General features: G+C 36.6%; 2 long non-coding RNA genes across 11 annotated transcripts; both read right to left on the bottom strand.

Annotated features, from left to right (window-relative positions):
• Positions 1–2,337: 2,337 nt before the first annotated feature.
• Positions 2,338–7,198, bottom strand: LOC113340203. Of its 5 annotated transcripts, none has more exons than XR_003355394.1 (6): positions 6,907–7,198; positions 6,581–6,640; positions 6,403–6,481; positions 3,612–5,662; positions 3,410–3,512; positions 2,338–2,979 (listed from the first exon to the last, which is right to left on the bottom strand). It is a non-coding gene; the product is annotated as an uncharacterized LOC113340203 (long non-coding RNA). The 5 variants fall into 5 exon arrangements; XR_003355393.1 differs by having other exon boundaries at positions 6,369–6,481; XR_003355395.1 differs by having other exon boundaries at positions 3,612–4,884; positions 5,332–6,481.
• Positions 7,199–7,787: 589 nt separating this feature from the next.
• On the bottom strand, positions 7,788–16,304 carry LOC113340202. Of its 6 annotated transcripts, none has more exons than XR_003355387.1 (18): positions 16,063–16,304; positions 15,413–15,597; positions 14,955–15,092; positions 12,689–12,865; positions 11,994–12,280; positions 11,786–11,872; positions 11,524–11,639; positions 11,337–11,426; positions 11,079–11,132; positions 10,900–10,971; positions 10,392–10,667; positions 10,182–10,270; positions 9,985–10,079; positions 8,867–8,945; positions 8,619–8,778; positions 8,291–8,387; positions 8,127–8,198; positions 7,788–7,960 (listed from the first exon to the last, which is right to left on the bottom strand). It is a non-coding gene; the product is annotated as an uncharacterized LOC113340202 (long non-coding RNA). The 6 variants fall into 6 exon arrangements; XR_003355388.1 differs by having other exon boundaries at positions 15,409–15,597; XR_003355386.1 differs by having other exon boundaries at positions 15,387–15,597.
• Positions 16,305–18,405: the final 2,101 nt, after the last annotated feature.

Below are 18,405 nucleotides of genomic sequence, written 5' to 3' on the forward strand. Positions count from 1 at the left end.
TTATATGTGATACTGTTCTATGATCTGTAAGTGTTCTAATGAGCCATCAGTTGTCCAATTCTGACCTGAATTTGAGGTCTAAAAAACAAAAACCAATTTTTGCCGAAAAGCGTAGGTAGCGGTTCACGCTTTGTTTCCGTTAAAATGAACTGAAATATTTTGTTGATTTTTATATGTGATATTGTTATATAATCTGTAAGGTTTATAATGAGCCATCATTTGTCCAGTTCTGACCTGAATTTTAGGTCTAAAAAGCAAAAACCATTTTTTGCCGAAAAGCGTAGGTAGCGGTTCATGCTTTGTTTCCGTTAAAATTAACCGAAATATTTTTTGGGTTTTTATATGTGATAATGTTATATGATCTGTAAGCTTTCTAATGAGCCATCATTTTTCCAGTTCTGACCTGAATTTAAGGTCTATAAAGCAAAAACCAATTTTTGCCGAAAAGCGTAGGTAGCGGTTCACGCTTTGTTTCCGTCAAGATGAACCGAAATATTTTTTGGATTTTTATATGTGATATTTTTATATGTTCTGTAATATTTCTAATGAGCCATCATTTGTCCAGTTCTGATCTGAATTTAAGGTCTAAAAAGCAAAAACCAATTTTTGCCGAAAAGCGTTTGTAGCGGTTCACGCTTTGTTTCCGTCAAGATGAACCGAAATATTTTGTGGATTTTTATATGTGATATTGTTCTATGATCTGTAAGGTTTCTAATGAGCCATCATTTGTCCAGTTCTGATCTGAATTTATGGTCTAAAAACCAAAAACCAATTTTTGCTGAAAAGCGTAGGTAGCGGTTCACGCTTTGTTTCCGTTAAAATGAACCGAAATGTTTTTTGTATTTTTATATGTGATATTGTTCTATGATCTGTAAGCTTTCTAATGAGCCATAATTCATCCAGTTCTGACCTGAATTTGAGGTCTGAAAAGCAAAAACCATATTTGCCGAAAAGCGTAGGTAGTGGTTCACGCTTTGTTTTCGTTAAAATGAACCGAAATATTTTGTGGATTTTTATATGTGATATTGTGCTATGATCTGTAAGATTTCTAACGAGCCATCATTTGTCCAGTTCTGACCTGAATTTAAGGTCTGAAAAGCAAAAACCAATTTTTGCCGAAAAGCGTAGGTAGCGGTTCACGCTTTGTTTTCGTTAAAATGAACCGAAAATTTTTGTGGATTTTTATATGTGATATTGTTCTATGATCTGTAAGCTTTCGAATGAGCCATCATTCGTCCAGTTCTGACCTGAATTTAAGGTCTGAAAAGCAAAAACCAATTTTTCCCGAAAAGCGTAGGTAGCGGTTTACGCTTTGTTTCCGTTAAAATGAACCGAAATATTTTGTGGATTTTTAAATGTGAAATTGTTTTATGATCTGTAAGCTTTCTAATGAGCCATCATTCGTCCAGTTCTGACCTGAATTTAAGGTCTGAAAAGCAAAAACCAATTTTTGCCGAAAAGCGTAGGTAGCGGTTCACGCTTTGTTTCCATTAAAATGAACCGAAATATTTTGTGGAATTTTATATGTGATATTGTTCTATGATCTGTAAGCTTTCTAATGAGCCATCATTCGTCCAGATCTGACCTGAATTTAAGGTCTGAAAAGCAAAAACCAATATTTGGGAAAACTATTCTAGAAGATATTGAGACTGGTGGTCCAACTGTACTGACGAGGTATTAACCTACCTTTTTGTCTTTTTGATAACTTTAGCATTTTCATGCATCAGTTCTATTTGATGTTCTTTTTTAACTTAGCTTGAAAATTCAAATGTTTTCAGGTACTTGAATGATTCAGAGATTACGCAAAAGTTCTAGCTATGGGTTTTGGAGTTTTAGGAGGGCACAACGTAAATTCAGTTGAACATGCTGCACCAAACACTGATGCGGAAGATCAAACTGCCAAACAGGCTTGAAGCAATTGTTCGCAAATGAAGCTAATTTACGTTCATTTCCAAATCACAATGTTCTTTTGAGCTCATGGGATAATTTGTTTTTCATCACGGTGAATTAGGATGATAACCTCTAGAAAATATGTTTCTAATTGGGATCTTCATCTTCATCAGAAATTATGAATGATTTCTGTCATTTTGGTTAGTCTTAGTCTTCTTCAGGTGATTGTTTGCACTCTTTCACGTCATCGTATCCAGGCACACTAAAACTACTATTGAACAATGCAATATTGCACCAAACATGTTTAACTTTTCAACCCCATTTTAGGCTATAAAAACCACACAGCATAAATCATTTAGCTTGCAAAAATAGGGGATTAGGTTAGGATTGTTAGGAAACAAAATGAACTAGAATTTGCACCACAATCCGCTGATATAAGAAAGAAAATGCAAAATGATAATCCCTTTTTTAGATCAATTCTCCGTGTTGAATTCCAAGCAAAATGTTTAACTTGCATATATTCGCATCACATCACATCTTTACAAGAAAGAAAGAATGACAATAACTACATAATAATAAACTTAGCATTGTTCAAAAACATCCTAAAACTTCTACAAAAACGGTCCATATTCTTAAAAACCAGCCTGCCTTCTCCTGCACATGAGAAGCCCCTCAACATCAATTTTTTGGACCATATCTTCGGGCACTACCCATTGTCCCCCACACAACATCATCCTCAGTCAGAATTTACAACCACTATTCCATCTTTTTCTCATTCACTATTGATGATGGAGTCAAGGAGATTGCAGCAGAAAGGCATGATGTAAGCTTCTAGTGAACCACAACAGAATTCGTGGCGGATATATCCTCCTCAATTTTACCAATAGGTTTGCATCTCTTTGACATTGCCTTCAGACTCGTTGCACAATGTTGCTCGGAGCTTCATCAGGAAAAACTACGCAAGGCAAAGAACCTCTGGAACCACCGATTGTTCATTTTCATCTCTCCACCAGGCTTATCAAGTCTCACCGCATCATTGCACTTTTCACATCCTGCTAAATCTCCTGGCACGTCTTTTGCATAAAAAGCCTAATAAAAAAACAATGGAATCAGATAATTAGGAATTGCAGACATTTGAAAATGCCTCGAACAAGAGCAAAGTACTCCATAAATTTTGGCCAACAAGTTCATTCCTTAAAAAACAAATAGCATAGTGAGCATATCTGTGACAGGTAGAGGAGGACAGTGTCCTCATAAACTGTATCATCACAGTATCTTCACCTTCACCAACCAACATATCTTCATCTCAAATCCAAGGTCATTGAGGAAAAAACATACAGGAAAAGCCACTGCTTACCATAGAACTCTACTGGTGCACTCCTACCATAGCAATTTACTTATCATTTCCCCACTACTGGATGTGACCTTGTTTCTATTCCTATTTACAAGGGAAAACTAAAGAAACAATACAACTAAATATAAAACCAATAGACTAGTCCAGAAACAAGTCTGAACGTACCTTGACAACAGACTGGTCAAATGCCAGGCAATCTCTACCAGGCACCAGCATTCCACATTACAAGTTCTCCCTGACGAGTGGCCACCCAATAAGCAGACAAGACCTGCACAAACAGAGAAAGATACTCTGAAACTCTTCTCAGGAAAAAATTTACACATACTTTTGTTTTGAAATTTAGTGAAGATAAGAGTTGGAAGTGTACCTTTGGAGTTAAAATGAAGCCTCCTTCAGGGAAGATGAGGATCTCATTAGTACATGATTCACAGGACTGATCTGTCTTCATTTGAATCCTTTGAAGTCAGACATGCCCTAGAGGCAAACTGATCAAAGGCCAAACAGATGACGTTCCCCGCGAGGCACCAGCATTCCGTTTCAACAACTCTACTAATTGAATTGGCCATAAGAATACAAAGGCAAGACCTGCAAAAAAACAAGGAAGATACTCCGACGCTCAAGTTAGAAACAATTTTATGCAAAACATAATAAACTAGAATTAAGGGTTAATTAACATAGAGTTAGAATTAGGAATACAAAGCCAAGACCTGCAAAAAACAACAAAGATAAACATAATAAACATAGAGTTAAGGGTTAATTAACATAGAGTTAGAATTAGGAATACAAAGCCAAGACCTGCAAAAAACAACAAAGATACTCCAAGGCTCAAGTCAGAAACAATTTCATGCAAAACATAATAAACGTAGAGTTAGAGTTAGGAATACAAAGCCAAGACCTGCAAAAAACAACAAAGATACTCCAACACTCAAGTTAGAAACAATTTTATGCAAAACATAATAAACGTAGAGTTAGAGTTAGGAATACAAAACCAAGACCTGCAAAAAACAATAAAGATACTCCAACACTCAAGTTAGAAACAAAACCAAGACCTGCATTAAAGTTAGAGTTAGAGTTAGGAATACAAAACCAAGACCTGCATTAAACAATAAAGATACTCTAACACTCAAGTTAGAAACATTTTTATGCAAAACGTAATAAATATAGAGTTAGAGTTAGGAATACAAAGCCAAGACCTGCAAAAAAAACAATAAAGATAATCCAACACTAAAGTTAGAAACAATTTTATGCAAAACATAATAAATATAGAGTTAGAGTTAGGAATACAAAGCCAAGACCTGCAAAAAACAATAAAGATACTCCAAGGCTCATGTTAGAAACAATTTTATGCAAAACATAATAAACGTAGAGTTAAGAGTTAGGAGTACAAAGCCAAGACCTGCAAAAATCTATAAAGATACTCCAACGCTCAAGGTAGAAACAATTTTATGCAAAACATAATAAAAGTAGAGTTAGGGTTAATAAACATGGAGTTAGAGTTAGGAATACAAAGGCGAGACCTGCAAAAAAAAAAAACAGATACTCCAATGATCAAGTTAGAAACAATTTTATGCAAAACATAATAAACATGATTGTAAGTGTTAATAAACATAGAGTTAGAGTTAGGAATGCAAAGGCAAGACCTGCAAAAAACAAAAGCAACACACAAGTTAGTAACAAATATCTTTGTTAAGGCAAAAATGTACCGACCTGACACTCATCGGAAGAAGGGGCAGAAACCTTGAACAAAAATGATAGACATGTACCAAGCAAAAAAGAAACTCAGGGATTCTACAAATATAAGGGCAATTTAAGTATACATTGAGAGTGTTAAGAATGTGCACCTAAATATACTAGCAGAGTACCAAAGTCAGCAATATAACAAAAGCTAAACATGGCTATTTACGTTGAAACGTTACCCAAGAATCAGACTTAGCTATGTTTCAGCAGCTGTAGCTGAACTACATGGGGAGTATCACTGCCTTGCTGTGTACCAGACTTCCAACAGTGATTTCAATAAAATACGAAAGAAAAACGACAAATAAAAAAAACAAAAACAAAAAAAAGGAGGAAAAGAGAAGCTCATTTACCTGTTTTCCAATAGTTTCATTTGTCCGGAAGCTGCTCACTTCCATTAAGTGTGACGTTCTCCATTAGACACATAGCTTTGCACCTCTCAGTTTTAGGAACTGACGGTGACCTGCCATTGCACCGCTCAGTACCCGGGACTGAGCAGTGCACACTCATTCTACGGAACGAAATGGTGGCCTGCCGTTGCACCGTTCAGTTTCCGAAACTGAGCAGTGCACCTATTAATTCGATAAAACTGAGTGGTGGTCTACCATGTGCTTAATGGTTAACATCAGCACCCAATTGTGAACTAAGTGCCATTTTTTTTTTGATAGGTGAAGTGCCTTTTTTCTGTAAAGATACATAAGCAGAGTTCAATACATACAGGATGACAGACATTAAATTTCAGTTGATAAACTAGTACGAGAGACATGTTAATTAACAGGTGTAACGTGCAATCCTATTTCTTATACTCAATATAGAAAAGATAGAAACAAAACAGTCTACCATTTTTTGTAAGACTAAGAAAAAACTCTAATCAATGTTTATTGCACGAAAAAGAAAGATGACCACAACTACAGCATCAAAGATGGTGGTTCTAGCTAGTAAATAGCATTGTATATGTATAATAGGTGTAAATTTAACCATTAGACTCAAGACATCTGAACAATTGAACAAGGAAAGAAAAATAAAGAGCCATGACAAACACAACACCACAGTATTAACAAATTCACAACACGGGAAAATCACAAGTGAAGATGCATTTAACACAAATTCAATTGATTACTTTGGGGGTTCAGATTTACAATCTTCGGAACTAATAATATGTTAAATCGTCTAAAAAATCAAATATTCAATGAAAATCAAGCAAAAAATTACAAAACACACATCTTAAATTAACAAGTGAAGTTATCTAAGAAAACAGTCCAAATCAAGCTAAAAGTAAGGAAATACTCTACAAAACACATTTTAGTGAACTGTTTCATCATGCATTCATATTCTTGATACTCAAAACCCTAAAAAACTCCATATTTAGTGAACAAGAAAGAAAACAAACATTTGGAGAAGAGGCAAAAGGATAAAGTAGTCACAAAAATCTGAAAGTAGCTAGATCTAAGGGGGGTTTGCTATATCATGGCTTCCAAGTTCCTTCCTCTCCAGCAGCAACCCCTGTGAGATAAAACCAAAAGAGAAACAACCAGATCTGAAATAAGATGGGGGAATAAAGAGAATAAGAGATAAGGATAAGAAGGGATGAGATGAGATCACCTAAGATTCAAAATAATCAGAGGTTCCATGAGCTTCATCTATTCTATCTATCTATCTCTCCTGCAAAACAAAGACAACCAGAGAAGAAAAAGAGTAAAGTAAGGTTATTATTATTAAAAGAATGGTCAAAGTCAAATGTTACTACCTGTACGAATTTTCCCGCCAATTTTTGAATTTCAAAAATTTGGACATGTGTCTTCCTTTTGTTGGCTTCTTTTTGGTCATGCGGATTGTGCTAGTTGTTGTTGTATTTTTAAATATTAACACTTGGTCACAAATTACAGACAGTAAATTTGAATTTGAATTTGAATTCCAGCTTCAATTACCTTGGGTGGGTCTTTTACTGGGCGCACCAAACCAATGTGTCTTTGGCCTGTGAGATGTTACAGATGTACTACTGCAGAATTTGAAGATTGTTAAGCACCACACTTCCAGATACCTTCAGATGCAGATTATGTGAAGCCCAACTTCGAATGGAGTCAGCTATTGCGCGAAGAAGTTCTTAGCAGCTGCCTCAACTCAATTAGCTAGCTAAGAATGAACCTTTAGATGCTGATGCTCAATGTGATTTCAAGGACAATGGATTTTGAGAAGGTGATTGTTGTGCCAATTCTGTCGTTTAGATTAGATTCCATTTAAACGAGGAAAAAAACAAAAAAACGTCCTTCCATTGGCCGTGATTCACCATATACTTCCACTTTGACCTTAGATCCTCATTGGTACGACCAGCATGGAAGACATCATGTCCATATTCCAACATTTCCTTCCATGGTTTCTTCTTATCATCTTTTACAAGATAATGAAAGGCTTCCTGCACAATTGGGAAATTAGGACAGTTTTTGAGTTTTGTTATAAGCATATCCCGCCAGAAACAAGTATAAGAAACTCAAACTGACCCTTAGCATATGTATTTCTTCAGGGTCCCAAGAATCTGGTAGCCTTTTCGAGGCCACTTCATCTACATAATCACAATCTTCTTCATCATCTTCACTATCATTTTCATCTTCGTGTTCTCCGGCCACTTCTGATTTACCGATTCCAGCATTTACAATCGGAACTTCGTTAGCCAATTTTGATTTACCTAGTCTGCGGACAGTGTATATAACACATTCTTAGGTCATTCGAGAAATTGACAGTGCAAATGAACATAGGGAGAGAGATCAAGTTCCAGGCAGACCACATATTCTTTATTAGTTTGAACATGTACCTGTAATCAAAAGACAGCTTACGCCCATTGACATCAAGGCCGCGGTCTCCAATTTCATCCATCAATTTCCGAGCCGCTACCACAGACGGAAAATCAACGAATGCGATTCCACGGCAGAAAGTAGTATTCTTTTTCGGCATCACTCGGATATTGGGAAGGGGCCTCCACTCTGCCTAAAATTAAAAGCCAATTAAAAATCAAAACAAAAACATGTACTTTTAGAGAATAAACACAGACAGATTCCTATAAGCATAGGTAAAAAAGCAGAATACCAAATTCAAACGAGTCAAGTCAAAAATAAGAGAAGAAAACTCAGAGTTGGAAGTTTATAGATGTTACTAGGATCCGATGAATCATTTCCTCTGTAGCCTCTTTTGGCAAGCCCTTCACCACAATGGTAGAAGTTGGAGTCTACAACAAGTGAAAAAACGGAAATCCAATTGATATGCATTTCAGTGTAAATAACAAAAGTTTTACAAAAGTAATAACGATGTATGTCATACCACAAGACCACTGCAAGCTCGAGGAGACCTTGATCTCTGGCGACGGTTATCATGTGCAGAAGAATGAGAACTTTCACACCTCCTAAGTGTATGCAAACTTTAATCTCGAAAAGCAAAACCGAAGAAAAGTTTTGTTAACAGACTGACACAAGTAATTCAGAAAACTTTAGTCTATCTTTGCGTAATTTCATATTGGCAAAATGAATTAGTTTTTTTTATTCTGTTCAGCGCAAATTCATGTCAGTTTTACCTACTAGCTCATGTTCTAGAAGGTCGGATGAAATCTAAGATTATATCATCATTAATTTTGAATGGGAGCAGAACATACCACAACTAATAAATATGAGACTAGAGATGTGACCAACAACCAATCAAACATTTGGCTTCGAATTGTTGGCTCACCACATTGAAAAGCGCAGACACCTCGTGTAATACAATCAAACGATACAATCATACAATACAGAACTTAGGCTGCTGGTCATGTATGTCTGCAACAACAAGTAACTGATGTCCAAATAAATATTACGGTGACGAAATTGAGGTCAAATAATAGTATGAAGAGAGATTTATACATACCCCCTTGCCTTATCTTTCATTAATTTTGCCCTCTTCTTCTTGTTTCTCTTATAATTCCCCTTGTTTGTCATGTCTATCTCTACAGGAAACAGAAAATTACTTACTTTTAATCACAAACTACAAGAATCACGAAACAAAGAGAAATATTACAAACAACAAGTAGTGTTTTATACTACAAAGATCTAAAATTGCAGCTAGGGTTTCACAAAAAAAAAATCCCCAACAAGAACCTAATTGATTTTTTATTGAAGCAGAACCTAATTGATGAATCTAATCCAAACCCATATTAGGAAAACGGATCAAATAACAAAACAACATAATGAATTTCCATCTTTTATACTAATAATGGAAGCTTAATTATACAATTGGGGGGAAATGAGATACATACAGAGAATAATGAAGAAGTAGAGTGTGAATTTGAAATCTAAGCTGAGCTTCCTCTCCTCCTCTTTTCTCTTCCTTGTCTAACTCTCTATGGATCATAATTTCTTCCATTAAATTCTAATTTCTAATAACCAGAGGCCAAAAAAAAAATTATCCTTTTTTGGTATGATCAAATTCTGAGATCGAATTGGGGTTTTAGCCATAAAAGGCAAAACCGCGCCATTTCTTTTTCCTTTTATCTGTTACTGTGAATTGTGTGGTTCATATTCTCCCTCTCAAGGTTTTTACCTCGCATCTCAAATCCTTCACTGTTTTTTTGTATTTACTTTTACTTTTTACTAATAAAAATCATCACGAACCAGCAGCAGCTCAAGTGGTTCCTTGTTCGAATCTATCAATCAAGGGATCATGTTCCGTGTGAATTATCCCTCTCTTCCGCATATGGACTAGATTTTGATTTTGATTTGCTACTTTCTAGTCATAATATAGAATTGCAATCATTTCTTATTATATCACATATGAGGGTCTTCATTTACTTCCATGTCAATTTCGAGTTTCTAAAGATATACAGTCACCTAAGTCGTTGACGTAAGTTATACCTAAGCGTATTATAGCACCTAAAAAATAGTTGTACATATTAAACTTGACAGCACCTAGCCTTAATATGAACTTTAAATCCCAACATGTAAAAATAAAGAACTCTCATACAAAAAGCTCATCAAGCTATACCATACCTGCATTTGAGGAATTTCTTCCATCACTGGCGGTTCTATACTTGATTTGTTTTGATTGCCCTTAATTGAAATTGATCATTGTTGCTTTTGTTGGCCTCGCACAAAGTAAAATAGAGGTTACTTTTTGTTTTCCACAAATTTCCAAATTAAACTGTAAAGATAGAATATAGGAAAAAAAAAAGGAAAAAGGAACTTACCAGGGCTGAAATACCCCGGCTGGCTACTAGCACTTGCCCTTCATTATCCTTGAACTCTGGTGCTTGTTTAACTCGCACGAGTAGGTCCACTGCGGAGGAAATAAAAATGACGAATTATGCCAAGGACAAAGTTGGTATGTACAGTTTTGAAATTACATATTCATACACACTTTAAGAGCTTAACCGGTTAAACCAGTTGCATGTCAATACCTGTCCTGGACAAAATTGCTCACATATTGCAGCTCTATTTCGCAGCTAACCACCTGATACATCGGCCAACCCGGCCCAACAGGCACGTCGGCCCGCCAGGGAGCAGCGGCCCGCCAGGGCACAGAGACTGAAGCCTCTGTCCTGGAGACCACTGTTCTGGAGAACTTTGTACCTGGAGACCTCTGTTCTGGAGACCTATGTACCTGGAGGCCTTTGTGCCGAGAGACCTTCGACCAGGAGATTCAATCAAAGCTTAATCAAGACCCACCTCCTTATCTGCATCATTATTAAACCCATTGTTAAGATTACAAGCTCCAAATGTTCACTGGAAGACATATATGACATTCAACCTAACTACTACTGGAAGTCTATTGTGATACTCCCATGACGATGATATTTATAATTCTCGCCTAAATAAAAAAAGAAACTAGCACAATGAATCAAGATACGTGAAAGTGATACTGTAGAATTGCGAAAATAAAACAAATTTGGGCATCGAGAAACTGACCCCATCATTAAGATAGCTGGCAATGTTCCCAAACAGAATTGTGTTTGTCCTAACAGCCGCTTCTTCATCCACCTGTACGACTAACAAAATGTAAGCTACAACAAAGACAAACCTAAGATATACCAAGAGGAAGCAAACTTAGCTTATCATATCACATCTATAATGAGTTAGTAGTTTACTTGAAACTTCAAAAGATACTTCAGCAAAGATCCCGCAATAGTTCGCAGAGACAGCTGCATAAAGTATCAAATTTGCACTCGACTATAAGTAGGACTATAAGAAATTGTTAAGTGTACTAAACTCGGTGAAAGGTTTAGCAGATTTCAGTTAATAACCCTTAAACCTAGGCAGCACCTCTATAGTTCAACCATACCATCAGATATAAGACTAGTATTGCGCTACCTCATGCCAACAAAAAAAAAGTAGATTGTCCATACCTAGGGTGCCAAGCTGAGAATTGACTTTAGTGCCAGTTCCCGAAGAATAACAGGTGTATCAGAAAACCCAGTGGCAACGTGAGAATAAACCTAATGGAAAGCAACATTAACATGTAACTATCAAATTAATTCCCGCTCCAGATGAAGAGTTTCCCTTTTGCTAATAAAGTTAAAATTAACCACGCACTTGTTCATCTACAACTTGAGAAGATAATGACTCTCCATACTGATCGATATGTTGCAGAAGGCCAACTCTAATAGTCGGTCATTCGAGGCAGATAGTTTCACTAAAGTTGGCAATATCTGTGAAAAAAGAAGGAAGCCTCAGAACCATCAACAGTATATTAAAATAGATAAACACAGGACAAGAACAGAGACAGGTAAAAAGAGAGGTGATCTTTGCTAACAAAGAATCATAGAATACGAGGGTAGTTGGAAAAAAAAATGACCTTCGCAGTGAAATCTTCAGGAGACAACCATGAAGCCAAGTACAAAATTGCACTCTGATGCTTGTTTAACTCACACGAGTAGGTCCACTGCGGGGAAAATAAAAATGACGAATTATGCCAAGGACAAAGTTGGTCTGTATGGTTTTGAAATTACATATTCATACACACTTTACGACCTTAATCGGTTAAACCAGTTGCATGTCAATACCTGTCCTGGACAAAACTGCTCACATATTGCAGCTCTATTTCCCAGCTAACCACCTGACGCATTGGCCAACCCGGCCAACGGCACACCAGGCACATCGGCCCGCCAGGACGCAGCGGCCAACCAGGCAAATCGGCCTGACAGGGCGCAGCGGCCCACCAGGCACAGAGACCGAAGCCTCTGTCCTGGAGACCTCTGTTCTGGAGACCTTTGTACCTGGAAACTTTTGTGCCGGGAGACCTTGGACCAGGAGATTCAATTAAAAGCTTAATCAAGACTCGCCTCCTTGTCTGCATCATTATTAAACCCAATGTTAAGATTACAAGCTCCAATTGTTCACTGGAAGACATATATGATATTTAACCTAACTACTACCGAAAGTCAAGTGTGATCCTTCTGTAATCATGATATTTATAATTCTCGCCTAAATAAAAAAGAATCTAGCACAATGAATCAAGATAACTGAAAGTGAGACTGTAGAACTGTAAAATTAAACATAGTAGGGCATCGAGAGACCATGGTTTTACTCTTTTGGCAATCTGTTATGATAGTTTACAATTTTTAGCAGTTGACAATGTGATCACCTCTTTTACAGCAGAAATTTTCAACTATCCGACACGTCAAACCATAGAGAGGTTGGAATCGTAAAGTACATAAAAATACAAATGTTTTTGTACTCAAAGAAACAGACAACTGACCTCCATTAAATGGCTAAAAGCATTGTCATTTAACAAATCCAACGTCTTCCACACAGCAACATTTTGTACCAGGTTCCCTTTCATCTCCTGTATTTTCTCCATGACAGGCAAGAATGATATTCATCAACTCTTTATCTTCTCCCACTGATAACTTCTCCCACTGTAATATCAGCATCTCTGAGGGGAAAAGCACACAACAAAGACAGTAAGAGTTTACTTAGATTATAATATAATTGAATCATTGAGTGTTAACTCTGCAGTGAACACATGATATGCAAACATGCTTTCCAAACCATTGCCTCTATCTACTCAGTCGACAGAGTCAAAAGGCATGCTCTCTGACTAGAAGCTAGTTTAGAATGTTCTCTTCTCAAGCAGTAATTGCAATAAGATCGCTTAAGTAAATAAAACAAATGCAAACTCTTAATATAACCAGTAAATACCACATTGAAAATCCAAAATCCTAAGACATATACTACGGTGCTAAGATGAAGATCACTAAAGTTTGAGGAACACAACAAGCCCACATTGAAAATTATGTTGGTCCAGGGAGAAAGATAACATGATAGCAACAACACAATCAACAATATAAAAGGCAATATCAGGTCTAACAAAGCCAGAAAGACCAAAATCAATAAGTTTTACTGTGGCATCCTCATGCCTCAACAGGAAATAGTTTTAAGAGTTGGGATTTTCCATACAAACTCTGCAACTATACAGAAAACAAAAGGAAAAAATCAAACTATATAAATATAAATCATAGGGGAAAACATCGTTCCATTGTGAAAAAAAAGCTTCACTTATAAGTGGCGTTTTTTATAGATATGATAAAACTTGTTTCCAAAAACCTCCTGGAACTTGTTTTCACAACATATATAAAAAAAATTCAACTCATAATGCTCAATTTCAAGGTTCAAGTACTAAGTACTAAAACTAATTTCAGAATTTATCAGAATTCTGAAACAGTGAGTGAGTTAATCAGAATTTCAACAAACATGTGGACAGTTGATGTGAAACAGACTCAAACTCTTTATTCGTTCTACTGGCTAAACTATGTGAACCGTCAATTTCACAGAATTGAAACATTTGCCTCCAAAAAGGAGTGATATAGGCGTAAGTATGTGAACAGAGTTAGTTCTGGAATTCACAAATAAGCAACATCTTGATATGCCATCCCTTTGGTTGGTTGCTTAAATTTGGAAACATTCCTCGTGAAAAGATTACACATAGACAAGATTTGAGGGGTCTTTTGAAGGGAGTCAAGAACATGAATATAATATTGGATTTACATATGAAAGTTCAGCTACATTTTATTTCACACATACTCAACCAAATAATTACACTTACATTTGATGCGTCTTCTAATCCACCATATACATCTTTAAGTTTTAAATTATTGCTGTTTCATGAGTTTTTAACCGGAAAATGGGGACTAGAGTTAGTGTATCAACTTCATTTCTTATCAACATCTATGAAACCTTCGTAGTGAAACCAAGCATTCTCTGCTCTTTTGACCCTTATATGCTTATTATAAAATTGGCATGAACCAAGGTATGTAGCAACCTAACTTCTTCTAAAATGTTGTTCTTTCTTAATTTTTTACACTGAACTTCAGGTACGTTGCATTTCTTGTTTGCAAGAGAATCATTATTTGTCTATCAAAAAATTTACACTGAATTTCAGGTATGGTTTGTGCATCAAGCTCCTCCTCCAATTCCATAGGTCTGAGTTCCATGACTTTCAATGTGGCCATGGCTTTAAGAGTTACACTGTTAACTGTTCCAGGTCTACCTAAAACGAGAGCACTCTCTCATTAATTAAATAACACAGATAATCAACATCTTCTTCACTATTTTAAAATCAATTATTTGTTTTTTTTATTGTATTATTCATTCGAGTGTTTCTAAGGACCTTATTTTATAGTTATTATTCATTCGAACTCAAAAACATTCAGTGTTGATAAAGCCAGTGACTTGAATGGTAACTCTATTCTGTACATATGCAAATTGCTAATACTTTCAGAATCTTCCTTTGGACAAAAGAAGCAGCGCCTACCAAGGCGGGATAATCTTGAAAGACATCTAAAAAGAAGGCTAACACAGATTTGAAGTATTTCAAGTGCAAAACTGCAGTTATTGAGGGCATTTTGTTTCATGACACAACTGATCTATCATTCAGGAAAATAGCTAACTAGTGAAAAGACATAAACAGATTAAGAGTGCAAAATTGATTGGAGACTAAAATAAAATGAAAAAGAGAACAATACCAAAGTAGCGACGTTCATTTGCAGCCTTAGCTTCGTCGAGCATCTTGTGAAGATCAACTTGAAGCTGAGCATCCCATTTGACCAACTGATTTACGAATACAGCTCCAAGTCCCACTCCCAGTACATGCTCCCATGGATCTAAAATGAAAATGAGAAATTGTAGAAATCAGATGAAAATGAAGAAAGAGGAGGAAGAATTGATAGGGAAATGAGGAAATTAGTTAGGGTTAAACGATAAAACAACATATGCCTCATTTAAGGAAGTTTACAAAGGGCATCTGAGTACATGTGTGTACCCAACCCACTACTTAAGTAAAAAGTATCAGCTAGGTCCATACCAAGTTTAAAGAAGTAAGGATAACTACATGCTTAGAACTACAATTCACCAAAACAGCAGAGAAGTGAACAAAAACACATTCATAATCTTCTTACTTCTCTGTGAAATAGTTAACACCTACTAAGTGGAGGCTTCCCATCTGGCGTGTTTACTGTAAGATCCTAAGCTTTACTGTATTTTTTGCCTCCTCAGCAGTTTTAGGGGATGAAGGAGATTGAAAGATGGATTCTATGGTTGCTGCTGGTGCCTTAATTTCCGGCCTAAAACCCTCACCAGTTGCAGCTACATCATACTCCTCCATTTATCCTGTCCAAACCATATCATTAACAAAATGAAAAAATGTATCACAACTAACCACCTAAAGATCAAACACGAGTAGTAAGAAATTGTCTAACAACCATCAAACCCTAATTCCCCCAGAAAATATAAAATTCAAACCAAAATCGACAATGCAATTCACTAAGCATCACCCTAACACCAGCTATAAGTACAAACTGGATTATAAGAAGCGGAATAAGAAGTGGTTTTGTGGGCTAAGATTTTTATCGCAGAATTTAAAATCATTTGGTTTTCAAGAAGTTCTATAGGAAAAATGACACGGGCGATTAGTAATCTACCACCTGATCGAAGAAAAATTAGGCAGAAAACGTAGGATGGAGGTTTTGTTATACTATGAAAACCCTAGAATAAGAAGACAAAATCTGCTAAAATCTTAGAAGAATAGCAAAATAATGATGAAAATCACAAATAAATCACGAGAAAGAAATAAACCTTGGATTTTCTTTGCTTCAGAAATCAGATCGTTTCTTCAATCGGTGGCGACGATTTCTTCAATTTAGGGCACAATTTCTTCAGAAGAATTTTGACTTTTGAGTTCAGAGTTAGACAGTGAAGATGGATTTGCAGAGATAGGTGGTGGTGCTGATTAGCGGAAGACGGTGGAGATGGAGTTGCGGAGATTGAAGACTGAGATTTAGGTTCAGAAAGGGGTTTTTTCATTTGGGTAGTAAGGTTTTGAGTAGGGGTGACCCGCAACTAAACCGTCAAAGTTGCGGATTTGGGAATTCAAACCGTGACCGGCCCAATTATCCGCGGATTTTCCCTATGCGGATCAGCGGATTTTGCGGGCCGGTTACGGATTAACCGCGGATTTGAGATTATTTGTGTTCAATCAAATTTACTGCACAAGGTGTGTTGTCAATGCGAGAAAGAGACACCTCGAACATGTGAAGTTCAGGCATATTCTCTTTGGCACCTGCTGTTTGTCACCTTAGAACCACCCCTGAAGGTGTTTGTTGATCTTGTTGTTATTTTCTTGAGATTATGTAGTACCGTCGGAACTCAGTCTGCATATTGTTTGCAGGTAATGAATTGGCTGGAAAAACAATCACCGACGAGAATGATGGATATCGGCCCAACTATACCATCCATGTACCTAGACAACAGTATCGAAAGTAACCACAGTTACGGACTTGATCTCTTTACACAGGACTCCGACGCTTACATGAAGTGGCTAGACACGAAAGAAGTAGCATCAATTGTTTACCTTTCATTTGGAAGTTTGGCTTCATTAAGTGAAGATCAGATGGAAGAAATATGTTGGGCATTAAAGAATTGCAACTACAATTTCTTATGGGTGGTCAGGGAACCGGAGGATGAAAAGCTTCCTGTGAAGTTCGTCGAGGAGACTTTACCTCTACCTCTCTGAATGCATGTGGATGGAATTCTACATTTACCTCAGAAAAGTAAATGTAGTAGTATATATGCGATTGAAAAATCTCCTACGGTGCGGTTAATCCGCGGATTTAAGATTGCACCCGCAACCGTAACCGCACCGCGTGCGAATTTCAGATTGCACCCGTGTCCGGTCCATAACTCTAGCGGATTGGTTTTTACCCGTAAATTTACGGACGGATACGGATAAAAACCGCGGTTACGGTTTTTATGCTCAGCCCTAATTTTGAGTGTGCTAGAGTGAAATGCTCTAGCCGGGACGTTTTATTCATTAGGTGAGCCCCATGATGAGAAAGCCCAAAGATTCGATTAGTAATGCCACAGAGAAAGGCACCCAGCCACCCGCCCACCGTTTGGTAATTCATGTCTATAACTATAAAAAGCAACCAGCCGGTTAGACATCTTTTTACTCCGTTATTTATCTAGTTCTGACTGGAATTGAAGGTCTAAAGAGCAAAATCGAATTTTTAAAGAAAAGCCTAGACAACTGTACACGCTTTGTTATCGTAAAAATGGCCTGAAATATTTTATGGATTTTTACACGTGGTATTTTTCTATGATCTGTAAGGTCTCAAATGAGCCATTATTTGTCTAGTTCTGACTGGAATTGAAGGTCTAAAGAGCAAAACCGAATTTTTAAAGAAAAACCTAGACAACTGTACACGCTTTGTTATGGTAAAATCAGCCTGAAATATTTTATGGATTCTTACACGTGATATTTTTCTATGATATGTAAGGTTTTAGATGAGTCATTATTTGTCTAGTTCTGACTGGAATTAAAGGTCTAAAGAGAAAATCGAATTTATAAAGAAAGGCCTAGACAGTTGTACACGCTTTGTTATCGTAAAATCGGCCTGAAATATTTTATGGATTCTTACACGTGATATTTTTCTATGATTTGTAAGGGGCCAAATGAGCCATTATTTGTCTAGTTCCGACTAGATTTGAAGGTCTAAACAGCAAAACCGAATTTTCAAAGAAAAGCCTAGACAGCAGTACACGCTTTGTTATCGTAAAATCGGCCTGAAATATTTTATGGATTCTTAGACTTGATATTGTTCTATGACTTGTAAGGTTTAAAATGAGGCTTTATTTTTCTAGTTCTGACTGGAATTGAATTCTAAAGAGCAAAACTGAATTTTTAAGGAAAAGCCTAGACAGCTGTACACGCTTTGTTATAGTAAAATCGCCCTGAAACATTTTATGGATTCTTACACGTGATATTGTTCTATGATCTGTAAGGTTTAAAATGAGCCATTATTTTTCTAGTTCTGACTGGAATTGAAGGTCTAAAGAGCCAAACTGAATTTTTAAGGAAAAGCCTAGACAGCTGTACACGCTTTGTTTTCGTAAAATCGGCCTAAAATATTTTATGTATTC

Source organism: Papaver somniferum, unplaced genomic scaffold (assembly GCF_003573695.1).
Source record: "Papaver somniferum cultivar HN1 unplaced genomic scaffold, ASM357369v1 unplaced-scaffold_21, whole genome shotgun sequence".
Taxonomy (NCBI): domain Eukaryota; kingdom Viridiplantae; phylum Streptophyta; class Magnoliopsida; order Ranunculales; family Papaveraceae; genus Papaver; species Papaver somniferum.